We start from the raw sequence: 17,037 nt of genomic DNA, 5'->3' as shown, positions 1-17,037 counted from the left end.
GTATGATACATATACAGTGGAGAATACGTGGATAAGAATGTTAACCTCCCTCAACGCTCACGACAGGTGTGGGTGAGTGTTGAGACACAACAGGTGTGGTAAGTGTGGGTGAGTGTTGAGACATGACAGGTGTGGCAAGATTCCAGAGACCAAAACCTGCCTCAGAGAACGGTCACCTTACCCCCCCCCCCGCTCTCTCCTCTCATCTCTCTCTCTCTCTCTCTCTCTCTCTCTCTCTCTCTCTCTCTCTCTCTCACACATAGTTTTTCAGGGTTATAAGCTCGTGTTAAACTGCTGTGGTATGAAATAAATCAAAAGATCCGAACATCCGAATATAGCAAATGACACGGTTCAAGGAGAGCTGGGATACGAACACCGGGAAAGGAATAGCGGACACATTTCAGAACACTACCGTAGTGGCCATTAACTGACCTAATACTACTCATATTAACTCGGAAAAGATCGTCAAAAAAGGCATTGCATGCGAGCAACCTCAACCGCTACTCTCCATGAACGAATCACTGGCGTTAAGGTTCAATATAGTATAGTATCACACACTATGAGCTTACAAAACGGGCAGGAGGGGAGCCGGTCGGCCGAGCGGACAGCACGCTGGACTTGTGATCCTGTGGTTCTGGGTTCGATCCCAGGCGCCGGCGAGAAACAATGGGCAGAGTTTCTTTCACCCTATGCCCCTGTTACCTAGCAGTAAAATAGGTACCTGGGTGTTAGTCAGCTGTCACGGGCTGCTTCCTGGGGGTGGAGGCCTGGTCGAGGACCGGGCCGCGGGGACACTAAAAAGCCCCGAAATTATCTCAAGATATCTCAAGATAACCAGGACTGGTGGTTGGGGGTTTGGTGGTGGTGGTACCTGGTTGATACCTGGTTGATGGGGTTCTGGGAGTTCTTCTACTTCCCAAGCCCGGCCCGAGGCCAGGCTTGACTTGTGACAGTTTGGTCCACTAGGCTGTTGGCTGGTGGTGGTAGGAGGCTGGTTGTGGTGGTGGGGGGTTGGTGGTTGAGGGGTTGGTGGTGGTGGTAGGGGGGCTGGTGGCAGTGGTGGTGAGAGGGAGGGGGGGGGGACAGGGTTCGACCTGCAGGTGTTGGAATCCGGATCACGTGCCCTGTTCCGGACATAACAATGATTCCTACACAGCACGTGACAGATGTTACGATAGGGGAAGCAGCCCCTCCCCTATACAGCTGCGCGCCGCCGGCTGCCCATTTACCCACTACTACCATTCACTCTCACCCTCCCTACCTTCATTCTGTCACTCCCTCCCCCCCCCCCCCTCCCCAGTCATTCCTCCTAATCACTGCTACCTTCACCAATCACAGAAGTGCAGCAACACGACTCACGCTCCTGATACATACGGTTACCTTACCTAAGCCTTAAGGGTTGTTGATTTGTGGAACTAATTACCGCGTAACGTGGTGGAGGTGGGGTTATCTTGGTTATCTTGAGATGATTTAGGGGCTTTAGTGTCCCCGCGGCCCGGTCCTCGACCAGGCCTCCACCCCCAGGAAGCAGCCCGTGACAGCTGACTAACACCCAGGTACCTATTTTACTGCTAGGTGACAGGGGCATAGAGTGAAAGAAACTCTGGCCATTGTTTCTCGCCGGCGTCCGGGATCGACCCCGGGACCACAGGATCACAAGTGCAGTGTGCTGCTCGCTCGGCCGACCGACTCCTACAAACAATCGAGGGACCTGGGTCCCTCGATTGTTTCAAGCGCGGGTTGGACATGTATATGAGTGGGATTGGGTGGTTATAGATAGGAGCTGCCTCGTATGGGCCAACAGACCTTCTGCCGTTACCTTTGTTCTTATGTTCTTCTTGTGTTCAAGGTGTTTCCGGGTCTTAGTGTCCCCGCGGCCCGGTCGTCGACCAGGCCTCCTGGCTTCAAGTCAAAGATGGCGTTCCCAAGGGCCACGTGTTGGGAACATTGATGTCACACCTCGATAACTCACACAAAACAAATTGTCTTGATTTGTTTTTAGTATTTTTTTTACTATCTGATCAGCCAAGTTTGTTTATAAACCTTTTATTTTGATCAAGTTATTGTTGTATATCTCCCGTTGTACGTGAGAACAGTAATGTTGTTGTTGTTATAGATTCAGCTACTCGGAACACGTTCCAAGTAGCACGGGCTATGGTGAGCCCGTAGTGGACTTACCTGGCACAGGAGCGGTGCTCAAAGAACAGATTTCAGTGCCATATATACAAAGGCCAGTATAACCCGCTTCAGCGGAAGGACGTGTACTGAAGTGGTCGTATTATCGCGCCAAATGATCGCTCGAAAGGTCTTTGACACCTCTTACTCATGTTTCCGGCCACGGGCATCGGAAACCAAGGCCAAACTTTGGCCAGAAATTCAATGGAAACCTTCACAAAATTAGAGGCACAACCAATGGCTCGTTACCTACCTTGAGGCTACCTTGAGGTGCTTCCGGGGCTTAGTGTCCCCGCGGCCCGGTCGTCGACCAGGCCTCCTGGTTGCTGGACTGATCAACCAGGCTGTTAGACGCGGCTGCTCGCAGCCTGACGTATGAGTCACAGCCTGGTTGATCAGGTATCGTTAAACTCACAAATATATATATAATCGACAGTTTATCATAGAGTTTCCCATTTTTTGTGTTACTTTTCACACACACACACACACACACACACACACACACACACACACACACACACACACACACACACACACACACACACACACACACACACACACACACACAGTTTCAAATGTAGATATGATAGAGCCCAATAGGCTCAGGAATCTGTACACCAGTTGATTGACGGTTGAGAGGCAGGACCAAAGAGCCAGAGCTCAACCCCCGCAAGCACAATTAGGTGAGTACAATTAGGTGAGTACACACACACACAGGGTGGCAGTTACGTCAGATTCACACGGAACAAAAACTTTAAATATATGAAGCCGAGTGGTAGACCCAAGGTCGAACAGACCCCAGGACGGTGACCCCAGACCCCAGTACGATCACCACAGACCCCAGGACCGTCACCACAGACCCCAGGACCGTCACCACAGACCCCAGGACCGTGACCCCAGACCCCAGGACCGTGACCACAGACCCCAGGACCGTGACCCCAGACCCCAGGACCGTGGCCCCAGACCCTAGGACCGTGACCCCAGACCCCAGGACCGTCACCACACACCCCAGGACCGTCACCCTGGTGCTGGGGTCACCAGACCCCAGTACGGTCACCACAGACCCCAGGACCGTCACCACAGACCCCAGGACCGTCACCCCAGACCCCAGTACGGTCACCACAAAGGTCATTGCAATCGTAAGTCACTGACTGAACCGGAAACCGGTAGACCGAGCAATGTTGGCCTGGGAAGTGCGCCAGGCTTGGTGTCCTGTGTTGAGTGTAGTGCTGGCTGAGTATTGAGTGTACCGAGTGGTGACTGCACTCTCAAGGACTAGTCTCACGTAGGTGGTGTACAGTACTGCGATTGCCTGAAGGTAATTGATGTTTACAACCGCCCTGTTCGTCACCTGTTCTCACTTACTGGTGTTAACCCACGATAGCTGTCTAGCTTCCAGGAACCTGTTTACTAGGTGAACAGAAACATCAGGTGAAAGAAAAGGATGCCAATGCGCTTCTGTCCTGTCGTGGTGACCGAGTCAGGAGCCTTGCGAGTCCACAGCGCTCTGTATCTTTGCATTTTTTCTTGGTTTTCATTGTCCCGGGTAAGGGTTCCATGCCGGGGCCGCGTGTTCCGGCAGCCCGTCCTCTCCACGCACCTAACCCGAACCTAACCTGACTGAGGACTCACGAATAGAAAACGTGACAGTCCGACAAATTTGCGAACCGCTATGATTTATAATAGTACATCATATTTCGGCCGTTTGGGGATTTTTTTTTTATTTCAAAATGCGATGTATTATTTGTTGGACTTTAAGTTAAATAAGTTGGACTTACCTTGGATGTGTATAGGACTTTGGTAGGGTCCTTTGTCCAAGTTTCTGAAGACTGTTGTTGTTGTTTAAGATTCAGCCACTGGGAACCAAAAGTTGCAAGTAGCACGGGATATGGTGAGCCCGTAGTGGACTTACCTGGCACAGGAGCGGGACTGTGATGTTTCTGAAGGATAAACGGAGGTTGTTGGGCCACAACACGCTGCTGGTGGTGTTGTGTTGCTAATGTGTGCTTCTCACATTGTGATTTGGGCTTAAGTCTACTCTCAGGTTTTTCTCCTTTTTATGATAAAAGAATCTTTCCTTTCATCATGTACCGCAGATCTTCTCCCGTGTGTGTGTGTGTGTGTGTGTGTGTGTGTGTGTGTGTGTGTGTGTGTGTGTGTGGGTGTGTGTGTGTGTGTGTGTGTGTGTGTGTGTGTGTGTGTGTGTGTGTGTGTGTGTGTGTGTGTGTGTGTGTGTGTGTGTGTGTGTGTGTGTGTGTGGGTGTATGTGTGGGTGTGTGTGTGTGTGTGTGTGTGTGTGTGTGTGGGTGTGTGTGTGGGTGTGTGTGTGGGTGTGTGTGTGGGTGTGTGTGTGTGTGTGTGTGTGTGTGTGTGTGTGGGTGTGGGTGTGGGTGTGTGTGTGGGTGTGTGTGTGTGTGTGTGTGGGTGTGTGTGTGTGTGTGTGTGTGTGTGTGGGTGTGTGTGGGTGTGTGTGTGTGTGTGTGTGTGTGTGTGTGTGTGTGTGTGTGTGGGTGTGTGTGTGTGTGTGTGGGTGTGTGTGTGTGTGTGTGTGTGTGGGTGTGTGTGGGTGTGTGTGTGTGTGTGTGTGTGTGTGTGTGTGTGTGTGTGTGTGTGTGTGTGTGTTTACTATTTGTGTCTGCAGAATCGAGGTATTAGCTCTTGGACCCCGCCTTTCTAACCAATCTATTTTTCCCTATTATATCTACTACATATATTCCTGAGTGTGTGTGTGTGTGTGTGTTTACTCACCTAGTTGTGCTTGCGGGGGTTAAGCTCTGGCTCTTTGGTCCCGCCTCTCAACCGTCAATCAACAGGTGTACAGATTCCTGAGCCTACTGGGCTCTATCATATCTACACTTGAAACTGTGTATGGAGTCAGCCTCCACCACATCACTGCCTAATGTGTATGTGTGTGTGTGTGTGTGTGTGTGTGTGTGTGTGTGTGTGTGTGTGTGTGTGTGTGTGTGTGTGTGTGTGTGTGTGTGTGTGTGTGCGAGTATTTTGTGGTGGAGGTCGGGTTTAGCGGAAGCCATCAGTGCATGCCGCAGTCTGTGAGGATCGAGTCTGTCCTTTGCGCAGTGCGCCGGCAGCCCGCCCGTCCGCCCGACGCATCCACCACGGTATATATATTCCTCAAGTGCTCCTTCCCATCTCCCGAAGCCTTCTTCCCGCGAGTGATAGACCCACGTGACCGTGACATATTGCGATACATATGGCGACCAACATGTGTATAAACATGTGCATCTAAACACGTGGTTGAGTGCAGTGTGGAGGCGGCGTCACGCCACGGCGCGCGCGAGGAGGTGCTCCGCGCGCATGACGCAACGCCCCATTCTCTGTCGCTAATTTTCGGTGGTCGGATAACTGCCGGTGTCACAGGCCTCCGAGAAGTGAGGTTCCTGCTGGGGTTCTATAGGGTCTGGGAGGCCCCTGCTGGGGTTCTATAGGGCCTGGGAGGCCCCTGCTGGAGTTCTATAGGGCCTGGGAGGCCCCTGCTGGGGTTCTATTGGCTCTGGGAGGCTCGTGCTGGGGTTCTATTGGCTCTGGGAGGCCCCTGCTGGGGTTCTATTGGCTCTGGGAAGCTCCTGCTGGGGTTGTATAGGCCCTGGGAGGCTCGTGCTGGGGTTCTATTGGCTCTGGGAGGCTCGTGCTGGGGTTCTATTGGCTCTGGGAGGCTCGTGCTGGGGTTCTATTGGCTCTGGGAGGCTCCTGCTGGGGTTCTATTGGCTCTGGGAGGCTCCTGCTGGGGTTGTATAGGCACTGGGAGGCTCGTGCTGGGGTTCTATTGGCTCTGGAGGCTCATGCTGGGGTTCTATTGGATCTGGGAGGCTCGTGCTGGGGTTCTATTGGCTCTGGGAGGCTCCTGCTGGGGTTCTATAGGGCCTGGGAGGCTCGTGCTGGGGTTCTATTGGCTCTGGGAGGCTCCTGCTGGGGTTCTATAGGGTCTGGGAGGCTCGTGCTGGGGTTCTATTGGCTCTGAGAGGCTCCTGCTGGGGTTCTGTAAGCCCTGGGAGGCTCATGCTGGGGTTGTATAGGCCCTGGAAGACCCCTGCTGGGGTAGGAGGCACCAGGAAGCAAGCTGGCATACCCCAGGGTGCCACAGCGATTCTCTCTCCCCCTACCGGAATGAGTTAGCGAATCTGGGGCCAGATTCACGAAGGCACTTACGCAAGCACTTACGAACGTGTACAACTTTCCTCAATCTTTGACGGCTTTGGTTACATTTATTATACAGCTTAAAAACATGAAAACTTCCCAATCAACTGTTGTTATTGTTATAAACAGCCTCCTGGTGCTTCGGAGATAATTAACTGTTTAATAATTGTAAACAAAGCCGCCAAAGATTGTGAAAAGATGTACAGGTTCGTAAGTGCTTTCGTGAATCTGGCCCCTGGTTTGTTTTGATTGGTCGCCACGCGGAGGAATATCTTTCCCAGGATCAAATAAATAAAGGAGATAACCCTCAGGTGAGTAACTAGAAGACTCCCCCCGAGGCAGGTGTCCGAACACCTGCTGCTCTACTACTACACCTGCACACACACACCCCCTCGCCCCGCGCGCACACACACTCACACATGTTTGCTGAGGTAACTCTCCAGTTCAGTACCTGGGGTGTGTGTGTGCGTATGTGTTGGCTCGGGCCTCTCTCATCACTAGTGTATGTGTGTGTGTATAGTGATGCGAACCACAAGTCGGGGCTATGCAACACCTTGAACCTCACCTCTGAGGGGCAATTCGCGTCCTGATCGGTTGGGAAATTGGTCTTAATCGCAGGCCAACGCGAGGGAGGGAATGACGCGGTGCTTATTGGGTCGAAAGACTCCCGTTACGCTGTCTTCCTCCCTGGGTGATTCCTCAACGCCTCTCTCGGTGTCTCTTCGTTAGAGTTCCAGCCAAACGTTCCTGAAAATGTTGATCAGAAACTACGAGGATGAGCACTTGGTCCTTGTAGACCAGAGTGGTAGTGTCTTTGTAGGTACTCGTAGTATACTCACTTAATTGTGCTTGCAGGGGTTGAGCTCTGGCTCTTTGGTCCCGCCTCTCAACTGTCAATCAACTGATGTACAAGTTCCTGAGCCTACTGGGCTCTGTCATATCTACATTTGAAACTGTGTATGGAGTCAGCCTCCACCACATCACTGCCTAATGCATTCCATTTTACTAACTACTCTGACGCTGAAAAAGTTCTTTCTAATATCTATGTGGCTCATTTGGGCGCTCAGTTTCCACCTGTGTCCCCTTGTGCGTGTTCCCCTTGGGTTAAATAGCCTGTCTTTATCTACCCTATCAATTCCTCTGAGAATAGGGAATGTGTGTGTGCGTGTGTGTGCGCGTGCGTGTGTGTGTGTGTGTATATGTGCAAGTGTTTGAATTATGAGTGCGTAACCCGCCAGTTGTTTGAACATTTGTGTGTAGAACATAAATAACAATAAGGTGAACAGCGCCTCATGAACAGGTTTGCGATAGCACACATTTATTACGGTTCCTCATGATTTGACAGCTTATAACAGAGTGCACACACACACACACACACACACACACACACACACACACACACACACACACACACACACGCACACACACACACACACACACACACACACACACACACACACACACACACACACACACACACACACACAAGGGGAACGAACAAGGAACGAACGAACGAACGAACAAGGAACGAACAAGGGGACACAGGTGGAAGCTGAGTGCCCAAATGAGCCACAGAGACATTAGAAAGAACTTTTTTAGTGTCAGGGTAGTTAGTAAATGGAATGCATTAGGCAGTGATGTGGTGGAGGCTGACTCCATACACAGTTTTAAATGTAGATATGATAGAGCCCAGTAGGCTCAGGAACCTGTACACCTGCTGATTGACGGTTGAGAGGCGGGACCAAAGAGCCAGAGCTCAACCCCCGCAAGCACAATTAGGTGAGTACAATTAGGTGAGTACACACACACACACACACACACACACACACACACACACACACACACACACACACACACACACACACACACACACACACACACACACACACACACATGTACACGCACATGGAGTAAATTGGTACCTGGGAGTTAGTCAACTGTCACGGGCTGCTTCCTGGTATGTGTGTGTGTGTGTGTGTGTGTGTGTGTGTGTGTGTGTGTGTGTGTGTGTGTGTGTGTGTGTGTGTGTGTGTGTGTGTGTGTGTGTGTGGTGTGAAAAAAAGTAGTTAGTAAACAGTTGATTGACAGTTGAGAGGCGGACCGAAAGAGCAAAGCTCAACCCCCGCAAACACAACTAGGTGAATACAACTAGGTGAATACACTCTACACGCACTTTAGTGCACATATATGCACTATATTGCACATCCTACGAGTGGTTAATATATCCACGAGACCCAGTGAGTTTGTATCCCTCCCACTCAGAAAATTTGGGATTTGTTCAGAGGTGGAAAGTCGTGTTTTCTTTGAGTACTTTGAGTGAATACTCAAAGAGTACTCACTCTATGAGTTCAAAGAGTGTTCCTCTCTATTGCCTCGTCTTTCTTGTCTATCCATTCCATTTCCATCAGTTTTAACTATTGATATTATGTCAGTGGTCATCTATCATAGTGTCTCTTGACCTATACCTATAATAGGTATAGGTTAAGTAATAATTGTAATTACGAAGCAATAAGATGCTTATCTTAAGATACTAACAAGGTTAGGTAAGGTCGGTGTTTTCTATGAATCTTTTTAAGGGTATCTATTATGTTTAGTATATCACCTATGCACGTAGTTAATAAGTCAATATTGACTTTACGAATTTGCGAGAACGGGTTGCCTCTTCTGCCGCGCCTGTCAATCACGTTCGTGTAATTGATTGAGGCTTATGGTGGCGTCATTAGTGGAGTGGGGGGGGGGGGGGGGTTAAGGCCAGACGGGCCTTAACCCTTGGCGACACACAGGGATATCTTGAGGTTATCTTGAGATGATTTCGGGGCTTTAGTGTCCCCGCGGCCCGGTCCTCGACCAGGCCTCCACCCCCCAGGAAGCAGCCCGTGACAGCTGACTAACACCCAGGTACCTATTTACTGCTAGGTAACAGGGGCATAGGGTGAAAGAAACTCTGCCCATTGTTTCTCGCCGGCGCCTGGGATCGAACCCAGGACCACAGGATCACAAGTCCAGCGTGCTGTCCGCTCGGCCGAGATTATGTATCCCTGTGTGACACACAGGGATTATGTATCCAAATGAACAAATAATTTGTTCATTTGATGCATCAGGCTGTTGTGATTTCTGTGTGTGTTAGGGATTATGTTGTGTCTCATCTACTGAATCTACATCTACTGAATCTACACCGATTCCCTCTTTTAGTTATAGTTATTCTTGGAGAGCCGGTCGGCCGAGCGGACAGCACGCTGGACTTGTGATCCTGTGGTCCCGGGTTCGATCCCGGGCGTCGGCGAGAAACAGTGGGCAGAGTTTCTTTCACCCTATGCTCCTGTTACCTAGCAGTAAAATAGGTACCTGGGTGTTGGTCAGCTGTCACGGGCTGCTTCCTGGGGGTGGAGGCCTGGTCGAGGACCGGGCCGCGGGGACACTAAAGCCCCGAAATCATCTCAAGATAACCTCAAGATTCTAGTATTGAGCTATACCAGAAGAACTTATATAATGTTATATTATAAATATTGGGAGGAGGCCTGGTCGACGACCGGGCCGCGGGGACACTAAGCCCCGGAAGCACCTCAAGGTAACCTCAAGGTAACGTATGTGCATTACTCACTGGTTGAGGTACTTAAAGTGACCACAGAGAAGCACCTGGAGTAGGCAACAGGTGATCAGATACCTGATCTGACCTGATCAACGTAATCAACCAGGCTGTGATTCATACGTCAGGCTGCGAGCAGCCGCGTCAAACAGCCTAGTTGACCAGTCCTGCAACGAGGAGGCCTGGTCGACGACCGGGCCGCGGGGACGCTAAGCCCCGGAAATACTCCAAGGTAAGATACCATTTACCAAACGCCTTGTATACCTAGATACTAAACTAAATCCCCGTCTGAATATCCAACTCCATCCATCACAGTGAGTGAAATCATCAGTTTGATGATCCAAATCAAAAATAACGCGCCTACATAAATGATCGAATACACTAAGAACTATTCAATAGATAATTGCAAGAAATTAAAGTGAAAATAGAGTTACGCTGTATGATAAGATCTTAAAAACATAGTGACTCTCCGGTGAAGAAACATTGCAACTGATAAGGGGAGCAACATTACTTCTGCCACCTTCGAGACATCACAGAATTCTAGATAAAGTGAGGTCACCCAGACCGGCTGAATTCTTCAAATAATGTATCCCCTGAAGCCCCGTGGTTGGTGGTAGCCCTGAAGCCCCGTGGTTGGTGGTAGTGTGGATGGTGTTCTAGTGCTCACAACAAGTCATCAGTCGCCTGTTGATGGTCGAACTCAACTCATCAATCGGATATCAATGCTGTGGTAGTGGAGAGTCAAGTTATCATCAATCGCGGCATCTTGGGTGAGTACCGTGTATGCTGTATGCTGTATTTTAGATCAGTTTTGTATGAAGGTTTTGTGTATACATGTCTTCACAGGCGCTAGAATAACTATGAACAAATCCACCAGGGGCCGTGATGAGGATTCGAACCTGCGTCTGAGAGCATCCCAGACACTGCCTTAATCTGGGAATAAGTAGTATTCTTAATCTACTTAATAAGTAGAATAACTATCACTTTAAGTCCCAGATAAGAAGGCATTAAAGATACTGACTATTTAATATACCTATACATTTCTCTGGTAGGAAATGTATATGTTTATCTCTCAGAATGTTTGGTAATATGTTTATTGTTTGTGATGTGTTTATATGTATGTATTAACACGATGTACTGAACGGGGTGAGAATAGCTTGAGCTACCTCATCCCTTTGTGTGTATTTTACCTCAATAAACTTATTTCAATTTCAATTTCTCTGGCACTGTGACAAATCACTGGTGACCAATAGACACAACTTGAGCTTCACTGTCTGCGTCGCCTTCATTCCATATGTCACTGTTTTTTTCATTATTCATTGTCAGTCACCATATTTCACTGTCTCTTATACCTTCTAGTGCTTCAGCTCTTACGTGTCCACACACTTTTGTATCACCTTTTTAAATCAATCATGTCTCTTTATCACCTTTTTCTTTGTTCTTTCTGATATTTCTGTAATTGTCCACTGAAATTGTCCACCATATGCAGGCGAGGAGTCACAATAACGTGGCTGAAGTATGATGACCAGACCACACACTAGAAAGTGAAGGGACGACGACGTTTCGGTCCGTCCTGGATCATTCTCAAGTCGATTCACAATCGACTTGAGAATGGTCCAGGACGGACCGAAACGTCGTCGTCTCTTCAATTTCTAGTGTGTGGTCTGGTCATCATTGTCCACCATCTGGCGTGCACTTGCTTGGTCCACCAGTCTACTCTGCTCAACTCCCGGAAATATTAAAGGATCGACATGAGACACAATCGACTTGAGAATGGTCCAGGGCGGACCGAAACGTCGTCGTCCCTTCACTTTCTAGTGTGTGGTCTGGTCAACTTAATATGAAACACTTCCTTTAACTGAATCACACCAAGGGAGACATCTTCCGTCACGCAGGGTGCAGTCGCACCTCCACAGATCTCCAGTATCAGCTCTTGATACTGGTAATGGCTCAAAAGGGCCACCACTTACGGGCTATTCATGCCCGTGCCACCTTTTGGCTGGCTTAATCTTCATCAATCAATCAATCAACTGCTCAACTTCCCCTCACAGGACATGCTTCAAACTACGGAACATGTTACAGAGGGGAAAGGGAGGGAACTATCAGAGGGGAAAGCATTGTTGTTGTTGTTGTTATAGATTCAGTTACTGGGAACAAAAAAGTTCCAAGTAGCACGGGCTATGGTGAGCCCGTAGTGAACTTATCTGGCTCAGGAGCGGAGCTGTAACTGGGGAAAGCGTCAAGTCATTACGACTATATGCGCTTGTTTCAAGCGCGGGTTGGACAAGTATATGAGCGGGATTGGGTGGTTATAGATAGGAGCTGCCTCGTGTGGGCCAATAGGCCTTCTGCAGTTACCTTTGTTCTTATGTTCTTATATAGCACTGGGTAGGGGTCAGGATAAGAATTTGGGATGAGACGTTGGGGAGGGAATGTCACAGAGCTTTCGGGCTGTGGAGCCCAAAAGCCTCATTCGTCAATTTTAACACCACTAAAAACCACATTTTCTCAAATATAAATTAACATTGATTATGTTGACCAGACCACACACTAGAAATTGAAGGGACGACGACGTTTCGGTCCGTCCTGAATCTCAAGTCGATTGTACTTCAGCCACGTTATTGTGACTCATCGCCTAACATTGATTAGAATTTTGTGTACAGATAATCTTAGGATAGATTAGGTTAGGTGTTTTAGTTCTATTGGAAATTATATTAATTACCATCTCCAAGTCGATGTTGTCTGTAACTATACTTAGAAGAGCACAACAGAACATAGGTACACACAGGAACCTGTACACCAGTTGATTTGACAGTTGAGAGGCGGGACCAAAGAGCCAGAGCTCAACCCCCGCAAGCACAACTAGATGAGTGGAACCACAGGGAGCTTCAAACGTTCCCTCCACCACACTGTTGCCAAGTTGCTACTGAAGAACCAGGAACCACAGGGAGCATCAAACGTTCCTTCCACCCCACTGTTACCTAGTTCCTACTGAGGAACCACCCAGCTAACCCAAGGTCACGATGTCTCTTACGGACAACGGCTGTAGCGTTGCATCGATAATGAAGCACTGAAAATGTAGCCACGTATGCAAAACTGCTACGCATCGAGTCGCATACAGATGCCTCCACACACCCCAGAGGACGCCATTCTCGCGTGCTGAATACACCGACGACTGTGTAGTCATGATTGGATGTACTGGCGCGCCACGATTGGAAGCCGCAAGTGTGGCAGCGTAAATGGAATTATTATACATAAAGAGTTCTAAGCTCAGTTTCATGGAATATAAACACGCAAGATAATGAATATGTTGAGGCTATGCTTGGCAGCTGTGGCATATTCTTTGCAAGAAGCGTGTTCTTACTCTGTCTTATACTGAATATGATATCATGGAAGGTCTTAAAGATATGTATAATGTATAAAATGTATACATTAATGTATACATTTTGTGTATACATCCAATGTATAAAAAGCTTCGATTTCCGACACCTATTCATATGGGTAGTGCAAAACGTTAACTAGGGAGTGCGATACTGTGGTTGCCAGGATCAGGTTGGGCTATCGTTACCTGTGGCGGGTGGCTATACCGTTACCTGTGGCAGGTGGCTATACCGTTACCTGTGGCAATACCGTTACCTGTGGCAGGTGGCTATACCGTTACCTGTGGCAGGTGGCTATACCGTTACCTGTGGCAGGTGGCTATACCGTTACCTGTGGCAGGTGGCTATACCGTTACCTGTGGCAGGTGGCTATACCGTTACCTGTGGCAGGTGGCTATACCGTTACCTGTGGCAGGTGGCTATACCGTTACCTGTGGCAGGTGGCTATACCGTTACCTGTGGCAGGTGGCTATACCGTTACCTGTGGCAGGTGGCTATACCGTTACCTGTGGCAGGTGGCTATACCGTTACCTGTGGCAGGTGGCTATACCGTTACCTGTGGCAAGGTGGCTATACCGTTACCTGTGGCAGGTGGCTACCGTTACCTGTGAAGAAACAGGTACATAGAAAGAAGACACACAAACAGACATAGGGACAAGACATAGAAACAGAGACTTCCTGTTGTGTAAGGGATCACTAAGAGGAAACACTAATATACCGCTAACTATATTTAAAGAATTTTGCACTTCTAAGAAATAATCATTATGTAAACACAATAACAACTTGATATTTTAACATTTTAATATAATAAATAATATGAATCAGCCCTGAATCAGCACTCAATTTACGCAAGAAGCCGAAGGCGTCAGCTTCCTCAGTCGCGCCATAAAAAAGGCGGGAAAGTGGCTAGATGACGTCACATCGCGGCGCCTCTGAGTCGACCGTGACGTCACATCGCGGCGTCTCAGTGTCGACCGTGACGTCACATCGCGGTGTCTTTGTTTCAACCATGACGTCACACCGCGACGCCCCTTGAATCGACCGTGACGTCACACCGCGGTGTCCCTATACGCTGATCGTGACGTCGGAACGCAGCATGTCGACCATCACATCGGAACGCGTTGTCCTGGTGTCGACCGTGACGTCACACCCCAACGCAAGTGTGTCGACCAATACGTCACAAGTTTCCCTCATTTATTCCCAGGAAATACTCCGCCGCCAGATCACGTGATAACGCCGGGGTTTCCCGCCAAAACTTTAGTGCCCGCCAACGGGCTACACGTTTTTTTTTTTTTTTGAGATATATACAAGAGTTGTTACATTCTTGTACAGCCATTAGTACGCGTAGCGTTTCGGGCAAGTCCTTAATCCTATGGTCCCTGGAATACGATCCCCTGCCGCGAAGAATCGTTTTTTCATCCAAGTACACATTTTACTGTTGCGTTAAACAGAGGCTACAGTTAAGGAATTGCGCCCAGTAAATCCTCCCCGGCCAGGATACGAACCCATGACATAGCGCTCGCGGAACGCCAGGCGAGTGTCTTACCACTACACCACGGAGACTGTAAACACATTCCTTACCTGGTAACGTCCGTGGACAGGTCAGCGTCTTCCCATACATCTGAAAAGAAATCCAGAGATAGAATAAAGACATGTATACTGAAAAACATACCAAATGTTTGTGTATATTAACATATATACACTGTGAAGCTAATCGTATACTTAATATGAGGCGGGTAACTTAATTACCCTCTTGAATGACGCAATACAGTCCAAGATATGAATTACCTTCAAGTATATACTGACGCAGATGTCATTAACACTTATTTTTTTAAATTAACTCCTTCATATAACGTATAATGCCAGTGAAGCTGTTAATTATATTGGCGTTATAATTGTAGTATAGGTATATGGTTATTCCATGCACCTATAATCGTATATAAATATAGATGTATTAAATAATGTATTTTTTAATAAGTTTCCCAATTTAATTTATAGTGAGTGGTGAGTGGTATATACACAATCATGTTATAGTGGGTGGTATATAAACCTTTCTGTTATAGTGGGTTGTATATAAAGCCTTTTATTAAAGGGAGTCAATATTGTGAAATATACTTGATCCTACGAAATACAACTTTGAAGGAGTATATACAGGAAGTGGTATGCCCGCTTCTCGTTCAATACACACTAAGAGTTTACTGTAAAGCCGGAAGGGAAGGGAACTATCAGGGGGGAAAGCGCCAAGCCATTACAACTATATAGCACTGGGAAGGGGGTCAGGATAAGGATTTGGGATAGGACGGGGGGAAGGAATGATACCCAGCCACTTGTGGACGGTCGGGGATTGAACGCCGACCTGCATGAAGCGAAACTGTCGCTCTACCGTCCGACCCAAGTGCTTGGGACTGCGGTTAGATGTATAGTAATCTTGCAGCTTGGTCACTAAGCTTCTATGGCCGGTTCAATAAGCCTCCCAGCAGTGTTGATCAAGCAGTGCGGGGTGAGAATAGCTTGAGCTACCTCATCCCTTTGTGTGTATTTTACCTCAATAAACTTATTTCAATTTCAATTTCAATTTCAACCAGTGCAAGATGAGGGGCCTCGTAGCCTGGTGGATAGCGCGCAGGACTCGTAATTCTGTGGATTCCGCGGGGACACTAAAGCCCCGAAATCATCTCAAGATAACCTTAAGAAGATATCCATGATAGCCGCTATATGGAAGCCCATGATCTTGTCCACAAGATCAAGGGGCTGGTGAGCCCTTGAGGTTATCTGGTGATGAATATTCAGTTCTGTGCGTGCGGTTGGGGGGGGGGGGATGGGTATGTGGTGCATAATAAAGACGAATGACAAAATTGGGAGCCGTGGGTACTCGTGCACTCATGACCTTCTGACGAGTGGACCGGGGGGACCGTACGCTCCGCTACGCACTAGATACAACGTCTAACTCGCTACAACGAATACAATATCTGGACGTTTGTGAGCACATGTGTATGGGGGTCTTGAATGATGCAAGTAAGATAAAGACTCCAGGCCTGTTAGTCAGCTGTCACGGGCTGCTTCCTGGGGGGTGGAGGCCTGGTCGAGGACCGGGCCGCGGGGACACTAATGCCCTGAAATCATCTCAAGATAACCTCGAGAAGATAACCAGGTTGTGCCTGAAGGTGCTGACTGCCAGGGAGGTGGAGGGAAGAAAGTAGTGATTGTCTTGCAGGCGATGAGTCACAATAAAGTATGTTGACCAGACCACACACTAGAAGGTGAAGGGACGACGACGTTTTGGTCAGTCCTGGATCATTCTCAAGTCGATTGTACTTGAGAATGGTCCAGGACGGACCGAAACGTCGTCGCCCCTTCACCTTCTAGTGTGTGGTCTGGTCAACATAGTGATTGTCTTTTCGTGTCAATGCACACGCACACAGCCTTACTGTGCCCTTAGTGTAGGGCATTCATCATTCACGCCGGACATGCCCATCCTGTGGGGCGGCGGTGGTGGTGGTGGAGGTTGAACACACCCACATGTTCCGCTCGGGCTTCATAACCTATTATCGTTTTGTTTTTAAATTTTGCCCCGAGGGGCGAGTTTATTGGGCAGTGGAACTCGTCTTGTGAGTGGACACACCGCCATAGTGACAGTATTGGGCAGCGTCACTCATCCTGTGAGTGGACACACCGCCATAGTGACAGTATTGGGCTGCGCCACTCATCCTGTGAGTGGACACACCGCCATAGTGACAGTAT

General features: G+C 48.6%; 2 protein-coding genes across 8 annotated transcripts in view; one reads left to right on the top strand and one right to left on the bottom strand.

The window, feature by feature from the left end:
• The window catches only part of LOC123769213 (innexin inx2), a 67,019-nt gene that overhangs the window by 483 nt on the left and 49,499 nt on the right, over positions 1-17,037 (top strand). Inside the window, exons 1-2 of one of the 6 annotated variants that reach the window (XM_045760238.2) lie at positions 5,201-5,294; positions 10,232-10,686. The exons of 1 other annotated variant lie outside the window; for it this stretch is intronic. The gene's annotated coding sequence lies outside the window, so the exon portion shown is untranslated. Of the gene's footprint in view, positions 1-5,200; positions 5,295-6,761; positions 6,833-9,831; positions 10,687-17,037 lie in introns of those variants that run through there. 4 more of the 6 variants (XM_069309979.1, XM_045760240.2, XM_045760244.2 and 1 more) reach the window with 4 other exon arrangements.
• CycE (cyclin E) overlaps positions 1-17,037 on the bottom strand; it is a 132,186-nt gene that overhangs the window by 70,272 nt on the left and 44,877 nt on the right. For both annotated transcript variants that reach the window (XM_069309975.1, XM_069309976.1), the window contains exon 2: positions 14,878-14,917. The gene's annotated coding sequence lies outside the window, so the exon portion shown is untranslated. The remainder of the gene's footprint in view (positions 1-14,877; positions 14,918-17,037) is intronic.

The sequence above is a fragment of the Procambarus clarkii genome, chromosome 66 (genome assembly GCF_040958095.1).
Source record: "Procambarus clarkii isolate CNS0578487 chromosome 66, FALCON_Pclarkii_2.0, whole genome shotgun sequence".
Lineage (NCBI taxonomy): Eukaryota > Metazoa > Arthropoda > Malacostraca > Decapoda > Cambaridae > Procambarus > Procambarus clarkii.
The sequence above is the reverse complement of the archived record's forward strand: the minus strand, read 5'-3'. Positions and strand labels throughout refer to the sequence as shown.